This window comes from Oryctolagus cuniculus, chromosome 9 (genome assembly GCF_051225735.1).
Source record: "Oryctolagus cuniculus isolate XC-2025 breed Fujian yellow rabbit chromosome 9, ASM5122573v1, whole genome shotgun sequence".
Classification (NCBI taxonomy): Eukaryota; Metazoa; Chordata; class Mammalia; order Lagomorpha; family Leporidae; genus Oryctolagus; species Oryctolagus cuniculus.
Genome location: NC_142875.1, coordinates 334016 through 343654, shown reverse-complemented (window position 1 = coordinate 343654; position 9639 = coordinate 334016).

The following is a 9639-nucleotide window of genomic DNA, read 5'->3' as shown; positions in this document are numbered from 1 at the left end:
GATCAAAGCCCCCTCGCTGCCACCACCAGGGGCCCCAGGCACAGCCCCCGCACTGGCCCAGCTGTCGCAGAGCCCGGCTCTCAGGGGCTGATGGTCAGGCCCAGGCTGCCCTCACCCCACCCCAGCAGCCCCACAGCCGTTTCCTCCTCTGCGGAACCGCGGGTCATTTCAGGAAGCGCAGACACGGAGCCTGCAGCCAGAGCAATAAATAACTGAAGTTGGGCCCGGCTTCCTCTCCGGCCTCGGCAGCCTCGGCACAGCTGGGAAGGGTGGGCGCCCAGCGGGGACTGCTTGTTCCTCTGGTTCTGCTGTGGCCTGGGGAGGCCTGCGCTGGCCCCCTGCATGCCTGGCCAGACCCCACAGGCCCTGCTGGACTTCCCCCCTCCGAGTCCCAGTCCCTCACCCCAAGGAGGGGGCATTGGCTACCCGAGGACCCCCTCCCCTCCCCTCCAGCTGCCACAAATCACAGGCGCTTCCTCATAAACACAGGAAACCTGCGCCTCCTCAACACCACCGAGCCGCCAGCTAGCATTTTTGAAAGATTGATTCATTTATTTTGAAAGTCAGAGTCACAGAAAGAGAGACAGAGATCTTCCATCCGCTGATTCACTTTCTAGTCCCCGCAATGGCTGGGGACACACACACACAAAGCCGGGAGCCTGGAACGCCATCCACGTCTCCCATGTGGGTGCAGGGCCCCAAAGACTTGGACCATCCTCTGCTGCTTTCCCAGGTCCTTATCCAGGAGCTGATCAGAAGTGGAGCAGCCGAGACTCAAACCCCCACCCATGGGATGCCGCAGTCCCAGGCGGAGCGTTAGCTGCCATGCTACAGCGCCGGCCCCGAGTTGCCATTTCTTGCCCAACTCTACAAAGCGGGAAAGCAGGCTCCTTCCCGGAACCCTCCTGTGTGGACAGCTGTCTCAGCAGCAGGAGGATTTTAGCTAAGGACGCATTGGCAGGTGGGGAGCACAGCCTGAAGAGCCTGCTTGTCACAGCGTGCCTCGGGAAGGGCTTGGAACATGGAGAGGATTTCAGGTCCAAAATGCTCACTACAGGACACTGATGCCTGTGACAGCGAGCAGCTGGCACAGCTGTGTCCCCCAGGGAGCTCTGTCGTGGGCGGGAGCCTCTGCTAGTGCAGGATCCCGGAGAGAGGGGAACCGGGCAGATACAGAGCCAGTGGCTGTGCGGCGCCCTGTGTGCCGAGCGCCCGTTCAGGGACCGCCCCCACGCTGCAGCTGGGCATGGTGGAGGAGAACCCCGCTGTCACCACCACACCCATGCCCGCGAAGGAAACATGGCAAGAATGCCAGGGGACTGCCAGGTGACGCTCGGTTACTCCCGTTGGTGTCTTCCTCTCCTAGCCTCCCACCCCAGCACCTCCTGTGGGGAACCCGGGGAGGTGTTGGCCGCCTGGCCCCTGCTGACCTCCGCAGGTCTCCCCGCGAGGGAAAGGGGCCCAGGGTGGCCATCCCCTGGGCCGCTGAGGACCCAAAGGGCAGGGGCCAGGTGCTGGTGCCCCAGAGCCCTGGGGGTCGGTGCTGGGACTCCTGGAGACTGCGACCCAGTGTGAGTGTGCGTGTGAGTTATCACAGGCGTGTGGGTTATCACAGATGTGTGTGCGTTATCACAGGCGTGTGGGTTATCACAGATGTGTGTGGGTCATCATAGGCGTGTGGGTTATCACAGATGTCAGTGGGTTACCACAGATGAGTGTGGGTCATCATAGGCGTGTGGGTTATCACTGATGTGTGCATGATGGCGTTTATCATGAATCTGGTTTATCAGAGACACGCATTGTGGGTTCACTATGGATGGGTGTGGCTTTTCCCTCTGCTGGAGGCTCTCTCAGCATGTCCCGGTGTTTGCCACTGGCGTGGGGAAGGCTCGCTTTCTCTGGGTTATCTTTGGTTCCTCGACTTCTAAAATTTATATATGCATATCTTTAACCAAATTTGGTGGTTTTTAAGATATTCTGTCCATTTTCCCTTTCCCGACCCATGTGTTGTGTTGGGACTCTGGAGGCTGGGCTCACTTCTCACCGCCATTCTTCGAGGTAAGTTGTTCTCTCTCTCTCTCTCTCTCTCTCACCTGAACTCTCCCTGTCAAGCATTGCACTTGGTAGTCCTGGATTTCCAGTCGGTCCTTTGATTTTCTCTGCTTAGATTCTGTCTTTCCACGCACTGTAAGCGATGTCCTTGGCCTCTGAGCACAGGCAGCCACGTGCTCAGAGCTGTTGGGGCTCAGCACTGGCAGCTGCCAGCTGTCTGTCTTCTCGAGGGTGGGTAATATCCTTCTTAATCTCGTGCCAAATAATTCCGGATTTCACCCCAGCCCAGTGTGGCTCTGCAGTCTTAGTTTGCCCACAAAGCGCTGACATTTCTGCTTAGTGGACAGTCAGCTGACTTAGACTGAAAGTGCAAACTCAGTCGTGTCTGCCATGGGAGAGGCTCAGCTCTCCGCGCCCTGCAGAGTCCACACCAGCCCGGGCTTCCTTTCTGCTTCACATACACGCGCGCGCGCACACACACACACACACACACACACACTCCCGCAGGGCTCCCTCCCCCAGTGCCCTCCCTGCTTCCCTGGTCTCTGGCTGCAGAGCAGGAGGCACCCACAGGGAGTCTCAGTGTCCTGCAGGGACCACAGTGCTGGAAGGCACAGCTCAGTCCCCGCGCCCGCCGGGGGCCCGGGGCAGGATCCTCGGGGCAGCAGCCAAGTCCTCGTGGCAGGAGCCAGGCCTTGCGAAATGAAAAACCTCCATCAGGATTTGGTGACACTCTCGCGCCAAGGCGAGAGCACAGTGCTAAGGGACGCGGCAGGACGGGCGCCAGGGGCTGCGGGAGCCCTGGGGCTGGCTGTGGGCCCCGTGCAGCTGGGGCCCAGAGAAGGACAGGCATCCGGCCAGCCCAGGTGGTCCAGGCCCTGTGTGTGGGAGGCCAGGTCCTGGCGTTTGACCCAAATAAGCAGTCTCAGTGCCGGCACACACGCGGTACGCAGCAGGAACAGTTTATCTAGAAGGTGAGAAACACACTTGGGCCTCGGCCAGCAGGGAGAGGATGGGCGGAGCCGACAGCGCCTCAGCTCCAACTCGGCCTCCTGTGCAGACAGCGGGTGCTCACCTGGCACCTCCCCCAGGTCCCAGGGGAAGCGAGGTGCATCCTGGGAAAGAGGTGATTTAACTGGCAGGCCGGTAGGATTTCCCAGGGCGGGGAGGTGTGGCTTCCAGCTCCCAGCCCTACCCACACCAGAGCCTACAGGCTGTGCCACGCCTTCCTCTATGACCGCAGCGCGGGCACCTTAGGGTACTGTGGTGGGAGGCCGCAGCCTCCACCACCCTCAGCAGCCAGAGCACTCGGAGGCTAGAGTGGGCCCCCAGCCCCACCCCTCACACAGGACTGGCCCTGGCCAGGGCTGCAGGTGAGGCAGACCCAGACCCTCTGCTGTCCAGGGGTCACTGCGATGTCAGTGCACACAGCCATCATGGCTGTCACTCACCTGGGTACAGTCCCCTGTCCTGATCCTAACTGTGATGTCACAGCACACAGCCACCATGGCTGTCACTCACCTGGGTACAGTCCCCTGTCCTGATCCTAACTGTGATGTCACAGCACACAGCCATCATGGCTGCCATTCACCTGGGTACAGTCCCTGCCCTGATCCTAACTGTGATGTCACAGCACACAGCCACCATGGCTGTCACTCACCTGGGTACAGTCCCCTGTCCTGATCCTAACTGTGATGTCACAGCACACAGCCATCATGGCTGCCATTCACCTGGGTACAGTCCCTGCCCTGATCCTAACTGTGATGTCAGTGCACACAGCCACCATGGCTGTCACTCACCTGGGTACAGTCCCCTGTCCTAGTCCTAACTGTGATGTCACAGCACACAGCCACCATGGCTGTCACTCACCTGGGTACAGTCCCCTGTCCTGGTCCTAACTGCGATGTCACAGCACACAGCCACCATGGCTGTCACTCACCTGGGTACAGTCCCCTGTCCTGGTCCTAACTGTGATGTCACAGCACACAGCCACCATGGCTGTCACTCACCTGGGTACAGTCCCCTGTCCTAGTCCTAACTGCGATGTCACAGCACACAGCCACCATGGCTGTCACTCACCTGAGTACAGTCCCTGCCCTGATCCTAACTGTGATGTCACAGCACACAGCCACCATGGCTGTCACTCACCTGGGTGCAGTCCCCTGTCCTGGTCCTAACTGTTATGTCAGTGCACACAGCCACCATGGCTGTCACTCACCTGGGTACAGTCCCCTGTCCTGGTCCTAACTGTGATGTCACAGCACACAGCCACCATGGCTGTCACTCACCTGGGTACAGTCCCCTGTCCTAGTCCTAACTGTGATGTCACAGCACACAGCCACCATGGCTGTCACTCACCTGGGTACAGTCCCCTGTCCTGATCCTAACTGTGATGTCAGTGCACACAGCCACCATGGCTGTCACTCACCTGGGTACAGTCCCCTGTCCTGGTCCTCTCTGTGATGTCACAGCACACAGCCATCATGGCTGTCACTCACTCTGGGTGCAGTCCCCTGTCCTTCCTGACCCTCAGGTGCCACTGGTAGGTGGGATTGGCCGCAGGTGCTCTGCAGCCGTGAGCACAGCACCCAGGCCTCCCAAGCCGCACGACGGCCACTTCTGCTGTAGACACGTGCTCATGACTGCGGTAGCAGAGGGGAGGCCCCTGCCACTGGGGCCATGCAGAGAGGGGGAGCCCCAGATGTAGCGTCCTGCGGGTGCTGGGCCCTGGGAGCCCCGCCCCTTCCCAAAGGCCCCTGTGGAGTGCTCAGGACACAGGTGCAGCCAGTGGTCCAGCAAGGCGCTCAGTTCCGCAGCTCCCACCAGCGGCTGAACGGAGAGCACAGGCCCAGCTCTGCGGCCGCCCGCAAAACTCCCCGCCACGCTTAGGAGAAAACCCCTGTGTCCTCCAGACGCTCCGACACCCCCGCTGCAGCGCGGCGGCAGGCAGGCACGCGCAGGACACGCGGTCGCGTTTCTCCTCCCAGGCGGTGAGCGCTCAGGGAGGCAGGAACCCAGTGCTGCTTCGCATCCGAGAACTCCTCCGACCCCGAGGCGACTGCATCCCTGGCCCGTGAGCCTGGGGGCTCCTGGTTTCCGGAGTCTTCGAGGCCTGGCCACGGAAGAAAGCTGGCATGGACACTGACTTGGATTCACCTGGGGAGGAGAGGCTGAGCCGGCCTCACGGGGAGAACACGGGTGGCAGTGGCGAGAGCTCCGGCTTCCCCGACACTGACGCCGGGGAGGGGAAATGCCAGCCTGCAGGGTCCGAGACACGCCAGGCGCCGGGCAGGGCTCTGGGTGGGCCCCGGCGTGCCTTTGCCCCGCCCCATGGAGGCTCCGACTCCGCTCCCACCCCCGCGTGGCTCCGCCCCCGCCTCAGCTTGGCTTCTTCGCTCCACCCCCAGCCCCACCGCCTGCTCCGCGCCTCAGTCCGGCTCGCCGGATTCTGTAACCGACTGCCAGGCTGAGCAGGCTTGGACTCCAGGCCTCGCCTTCACCTGTGAAACGCAAACAGCGCCTGCACCCCAGTCTGCGCCCCGACGTTCCTGGCATAAGGAGAGCAGGACACGCCCCCAGGGCCGCATCGCTGCCAACTCGCCTTACCCAGGGGCAGGTCCCTGCAGCGCGCTCCCTGAGCTGGGTGCTGTGCTCCTGGTCACCGTGGCCTCTCATGGGAGAGTCCAGCATGGCAGGACCCCGGGAGGAGCGAAGGCTGTGCCACTGGAGTCTGGGGTTTAGGCCAAGGCCCCAAGAAGCCGTGTTCTGACCAAACTGGCCGGCACCACCAGCAGACACCGAGATGCACAGCCAGGCCAGAACCTGCAGGCACCCTCCACCCGGGCGCCTGCATGCCCCGTGGGCCACGGAAGGCACAAGGCTGCATCCAGGCGGCAGGGTCTCGGGAGCTGTGTTGGCACCATCCCCCCACTCCCCCAGCTGCCCTCCCCTTTCCTGTCAACCACTCCCAGCAGGTGAGCAGGGACCGCAGGGGTTACTGATGAGGACCAGCCAAGCAGCCCCCGGCCTGTCCACCCCTGCTGCTGGGGCCCAGGGCAGCCCCACACACTGCACAGTAAGGGTAGTCACGCTGACCTACAGCGTGAGCACTCACGCTCGATCACCCCAGCATTGCCCTGTGCCCTGAGCAACCCTCGGCCTGTGACCTGTCTCCTGGTGTCACTGCACTCTGCGGGGGAGGCCCACGCTGGCTCTGCTGGGCTCTGCTGGGCTCTGCTGGGCTCTGATGGAGGAGGCCCGTCCTGCTTTTGTTGGGATCTGACGGAGGAGGCCCATGTGCACCTCTGTTGGACTCTGATAGAGGAGGTCCACTCTGGCTCTGCTGGGCTCTGCTGGGTTCGGCTGGGCTCTGCTGGGGAGGCCCACGCTGCCTCTGTGGGGCTCTGATGGGGGAGGCCCGTCCTGGTTTTGTTGGGTTCTGATGGAGGAGGCCCATGTGCGCCTCTGTTGGGCTCCATGACACACCCCGGGGGCCAGCCTGGGAGGAAGCACGGTGGCTGTGGGGCTGGACGCTCTCTCTAGGCATGGGGACGGTGTCGGAAACCAGACTTAGGTGGGTGGAACATGGGCCACAGGAACCCTGGGCTCTGGGGCACGTTTCTGGTGGTCTTCATGCCGTCTCTCTCAGATTCCCCACCTGCAGCCTCGAGCTAGGCTGTGGCACTGTGGCGGGAGGGGGCACCCTCCCCCGACTCCCCCGGGAGCCTGGGACTCTGGAAAGAGCTTTGCTCCCCACACCCAGGGCTCAGGAGCGGAAGTCCGAGGTGGCCCTGATGGCAGTGTGGCTCCGACACAGGAGCCAACAGCTGTTCCAGACGATTTCCTCTTGGTCTTCAGCGTGGCCTGCCCTCTCCAGAGGCCCCACATCTGGTCCAGGGTTGGGGCATCCGAGCACCTGCCTCCCCCATGGCTTCCTGGTGACACTGCTGGCTAGGAGGCCCTGTTCCTGGCCTGTTTGTGGTCACTTAACTTCCCAAGCCTCAGTTTTGCATTTGTGAAGTGGGGCTAGGAACGTGGCTTTGCCTTGAGCTCCGAGGGCCACCGAGATGGGGCTTGGCCCTGTGACTGTCCCTGAGAGGCCCCGTGGGCCTGTGAGACCAGGCCTCCAGGCCAGCCGTACTGGGGGGAAGGGAGGGTCTCTGGCAGGGAACTGGTCTGGCCTGGACCACCCACAGTCTAGGAATCTGGCTCCACACCCAGTCTGGGGACATTGGACAGCCACAGGGGGCACACAAGGGGTGATTCTGCCCCTGGGCAATGCTGAAGGCCGTGGGGTGGGGTGGAGGCAGATGGAGCGGGACCGACACAGAGGAACTGGCTCCTTGGATTTGGCGGCCACGTGGATGAAGCTGAGCGGGAGGCACCTCTGTGTCCGCCCCTGCCTGTGGGCCAGCTCCAAGGGCGCATCTGCAGTGACATCTGTGTTCCTGTTCCCGCAGAACCCAGGCTGCCCGGCTCAGGGAGGCCACGGGCGTGTGGGTTAGCTGGGCCTGTGCAGGTGTGGCCCTGGGTGACAGCCCCACTTGCTGTTGGCCACAGGGTCCAGCCTGCCAGGTGCCCTGACCCCGTGACCACGAGCGGAGACGCCCTCAGTGAGCCTGCTCAGCTCCTCCTTCCCCGCCACTCACAGGAGCCAGCCTCTCCTGCCCTCCCCCGCCTCCCACAGCTCTTCCAATCCCAGCCCACGGGGGCATGGGGGCGCAGGGTGTGTCGGCTGGGCACAGAGGACCCGCCCCTCTGCTGTCCTGCACCCCTCAGCACCTTACCCCCAGGACTGTCCGTGGCTGGGAAGAGACGTGGAGCTGGCTCTTACCGCGCTTGGGGCTGGCTTTGAGCAGGGTCTGGTGAGCGAACTTGGCACCTCGCACTGCTTAACACAAAGCTTGGTGCTGCCTGGCACAGCACAGACAGAGCGAGGCCCTGGCCTTGGGCACACAGCCTTCCGGATTCCACCAGCCTGGCTTTCGCGCTGTCCAGAAGCCAAGGTGGTGTGGTCTCCGGCGGTGCTGGCAGCCAGCCTAGTGTCTGTTACCCACGGCAACCTCTGTTTGGGGCAAACTGTGTCCAGGGCCTCCAGGCTCTCGGAAGTGACTTCCCAGGCCGGAACTGCCTTTTCGTCCTCACATCTTTCTCCCTGCTCCCAGCCCACGGTCTCCAGTGATAAGCCGTGCCACCAGGAGAGCTGCAGACAGCCACAGAGAGCCGCAGACAGCCCTGACCAGCCCCAGCGCCTTAGAAGAGGCTCCCACACACGGCTTCTACCCAGCTCCAAGGGTGAGACCCAGAACACAGAGCCATGGGGGAGGGCCAATGAAGCTGCCTGCCAGGGCCACGGCCAGTGGGCGCAGCTGCTTCTAGAAGCGGGAGGAGTCTTGGCTGAGCTCTGGGGGTGCGGCTCCTGGCCTCTGGGACACCCTGCCTGGGGCCCGGGGCCTCCCCTGCTGCCTCTCCAAGCCACCAGCCACACTGCAAGGCAGGCTCCGGCCTCACCCCCAGGGGGTGTGGATTCCCTCCGTTGCTGTAAGGACAGTGGCATGGTCATCTGTCGCCCACACTCCTAGCCCTGACATCTTCCCGTGAGCCCCTCCTGAGCGCCCGCATGCGCTCAGCACTCATCCTCTTCCGTCTCAGAGCAGGCGTCAGAAGCAGCCCCAGGTGACGAAGGCCAGGCTCCGCTGGGCTGGCTCCTTCCAGAAGCTCTGAGGCGGAGCCTGTCCCTTCCTGCTGGACCTGCTTGCTCCTCCCTGGTTTCCAGAGGCCCACCCCTGGCCTCCAGCCGGCACCAGGTCAGTCTCAGTGCCCACGCGACAATCCAGGATCCCTACCTGGGTCCCTGGGCGGCCCCCAGTGTGTCCCATGACACCCACTTGCAACTTCAAGGTCGGGGCACGCGGCTCGGGCTGCAGCTTCACGCAGGGGGGCGTCCTACCTCGGGGGTCCCTCGGCCTGGCTGCTCCTGCAGGCTCCGTGCTGACGCCTCTGCTCCCACGGGCGCTCACCCTGGGCCTTGTCCGCAGGGGCCGCCAGGCTGTGTCTGCAGAGCAGCCCTCCCTGCCCCGTCCCTCTCTGGCCCCAGAGCCCCTGGAGGAGGGGCTCTCTGCCTCTCCCGCACTCTCTTCTCTGTCTCTCTGCCCCTCAATAAGCACGACTCTAAAAAGCTGGAGCTGCAGCAGTGGCCCTTGTGGAGCCACCAAGACCACGCTGGCAGTGCTGGGCTTAATCCGTGGCCTAAGTGAGGTGTGTGTGTCAGGGAAGAGAAGGCGCAGTGGACAGCTAGTGGGCAGCACTGCCGCAGGGGAGTTTCCAGAATGAACCCCTGGGGAAGAGGGCAGCAGAGCAGAGTGTGGGAATTCTGAGGCGGCGACCCCCGCGGCCTCCGCCTGTCCCCAAGATGGCTACTCCTCAGGGGGGCGGTGAGGACCGCTCCCCTGCCCAGCAGACGCCACTGGGGGACAGGGCATCTGCCTTCCGTCCAGTCCTCAGGGAGAGCGGCACAAACCCTCAGTCGGTGAAATCTGTGGCTGGGGCCTGGGGACAAGGGCAGATGCAGACGCCATGAGGATGCTG